This window comes from Peromyscus maniculatus, chromosome 20 (genome assembly GCF_049852395.1).
Source record: "Peromyscus maniculatus bairdii isolate BWxNUB_F1_BW_parent chromosome 20, HU_Pman_BW_mat_3.1, whole genome shotgun sequence".
Taxonomy (NCBI): domain Eukaryota; kingdom Metazoa; phylum Chordata; class Mammalia; order Rodentia; family Cricetidae; genus Peromyscus; species Peromyscus maniculatus.
This window is the reverse complement of record NC_134871.1, coordinates 55,252,822-55,255,864: the sequence shown is the minus strand read 5'-3', so window position 1 is coordinate 55,255,864 and position 3,043 is coordinate 55,252,822.

The following is a 3,043-nucleotide window of genomic DNA, read 5'->3' as shown; positions in this document are numbered from 1 at the left end:
TGAGGCCTTCCAGTGAGGTGTGGGTGTTATTGCTGGAGAAAGAGGCGGGGCATGGGTGGCTCTCCTGATTGCTCACTGGTGGCATTAAGGGATCCTGTCCAGCTCAGTGCCCAGACCTGCCTGCCCCCTGAAACCCAGAGTGGGTGTGGGAGGTGTGGGTGTAGGTGTGGGTATGGATAAAGAAGGGGGAGGATGTAGGTGGATGGGAGGACACACCTGGGCATCCTGACCATATTCCTCATCTGGGATGCCCAGAACTAGTCTGGTGGCTAGCTACTGCTGCCCCTGCTACCAAACCCCACCTTGCTAGGGGTGCCCAGCTCAGGAAAGAACTTAAATGTTCACCTTGCCATCTGATGACAAGGGTGCCCACGGTCCAGCCTCTCCCAGCCTGAGCCTCCTTCACTAGGCCAGAGGGCCCTCAGGAGGCATGGGAGCCCTGGTCCAGTGCCTGGAGCCTCAGGCACCGTAGTCAAGAGCTGTACCATTGAGATACTACCCTCCCCCCATCTTCCCCTCCCCCAGTTTTGAGTTAGGTTCTCACTAAATTGCCTGAGCTAGTCTGAGATCAGCTTCTTACCTTAGGTGGACTTTGAACTTGCGATCCTCCTGCCTAGAGTTGTTTCATTACTTGCTTATAATGCCTAACAGCATTGCGGACCTGCCCCTAGCAAGTTCTAGGCAGCCCTCCTCAGGCAGTTGCAGCCTCAGGTGCTCACAGCTCAGTTTTTGGATAATCCCTCACTGACAAGGTTCACCCATCACTCCTCTGCTGTTCCCCTGGGACAGTGCCCCTCCCTTTTCCGGGGCTTGGAGTACAATTCAGTCCCCCCTCTTCTGTGAGAAAGTTTCTAGCCAGTGTGTTTGAGTTGAGGGAGCAGGAAGGGTGCAGAGGCAGATCATTCTTTGTTTAAAATGTTGGGGTTTTGTCACAGATTTTCTGTTAATTTAAACTTTCAGAAATAAATTAAATTATTGTCTTAAATAATCTGAAGAGATACTTTTTTTTTTCTTCTTAAAGACAATCTCACCATGTAGACCAGGCTGGCCTTGAACTCACAGAGATCCACCTCTCTCTGCCTTCAGAATATTGGATTAAAGACATGTGCCTCCCAGCTAGGATCAATACTACTTTTAACCGCAAACATCGTTGGAAGTAATTCTAATGTCTTTGGGTTGACAGTACTGAAACATCCACCACTAATACAATGGATGAGTAGATAGTCACTAAATTAGCGTATTTTCTGAATCAAAGGGCACTGTCAGGGAAAGAAAGGATAAACTGTAGAAGGGGAGAAAATGCTTGCAAAGCATTAGATAAGGGCCAGGATCTTTAAAGAACTCTTAGGACTGGAGAGATGACTCAGTAGTTAACAGGACTTGCTGCTCTTGCAGAGGACCAGCTTTCCTTACATGCAGAGGCAAATTCCATGACCCCTCTCTTGGATCCTTGACTTTAAAGCCAGAACCTCAGGGCTGAAGCTCCCAAGTTCTGCTGCTTGCTTGGCTTGGAATGTGGTCCCCTCGTTAATTCCTTCTTCACCAGCTATCTGCTTTTGATTGTTACCTTCACTGCCTGAGCTTGGCTGTCCTTAAAACTGGAACTGTAGACCAGGCTGGCCTCAGACTCAGAGATCTGCCTTCCTCTGACTCTGGAGTGCTGGGATTAAAGACATGCACTACCACATCCCGCTCTAAGCTTTTCTTTAATTCATTTCACAAGTTGGAATTCAACTGGGTGGGATCTTTCCCTGAGGTCACCAGGCTCTTTATTCCATTTCTTAATACAATTTGTATTTTTATTTGCTCAGCTTGCTCCTTTTCATGGTAGATCTGCATGGAAATGATCACTAATAATCACACAACAGAGTCCATACTAGGCTGTTTTGAGATTTCCCCTAAAATGGAATTAATCCAAATCTCTTTAGTTTAGCCTCAGGAAGACTCTTTGGAAAAGAGCAAAGAGCGGCCAAGTTGTTCTTCAGCAAAATATCACAAGAACAACCTCTAGGACACATGTGAATGTTCTTCTCCTCTGAAACCTCTTCAGCCAGCCCCCACAGTTCAAATAACCCTCAGTACCTGTCTCTTCCATCTTCCTACTAGTATGGCCTATTAGGCAGCACTTAAAGCATTCTTCTGCTTTACTAACCCAAACTCCCAAAGTCCTAATTCCTCCAAACCAAAGCATGATCAGGCCTATCACAACAATATTCCAGTCCCTGGCACAACTTCTGTCTTAGTTAGGGTTTCTAAGGCTGAGAAGAGACACCATAACCACTGCAACTCTGTGTCTGGTTTGTTTTTCTAGACAGGTTTTTCTGAGAAGCCCTAGCTGTCCTGGAACTCAATTTGTAGACCAGACTGGCTTGGAACTCTGAGATTCACCTGCCTAAGCCTACCAAGTGCTTTGATTAAAGGCATGGGCCCACAGCTGCCCGGTGACTACAGTTACTCTTATAAAGGAAAACATTTCATTGGAGTGGCTTACAGTTTCAGAGCTTTAGTCCATTGTCACCATGGTGGGATATGGTGATGTGCAAGCAGATAGTGTGCTGGAGAAGGAGCTAAGAGTTGGAGGGTTCACGGTTTTGAGGCTAAGTAAAAGAAATCAGGCACAAAATGACACACACACCACCACCACCACATTCTTCATCATCATCATCATGATCATCATCATCATCAGGTATATGTCAATCATCCAGAATAGCAGATTGGTAGAAACAGAAGGCAAACTGTTAGAGGCCAGGACAGCGAACAATAAGGGACAAGAGTCAGTTGGGGTGGGCTTTTTTGGGGGGATACAAAACCTTGATTATGTCCTTAATACCATTCCTTTACCTTTCCGAGTGGGTCACTTCATGTGATTATCACTTCGATAAAGATTCTGTCTTGATGGATGTGGTTTTTTTTGCTTCATCCCCTTGAATCTTGCACCTGAGTTGGGTTCTTGCTCCTGCCTCATTTTCCACACCCTGGTGTCAACCCCATCATCACTTTAGAGGAGAACCTGGAGACTGCTGGCCTCCAGTGAGGCTGGAGT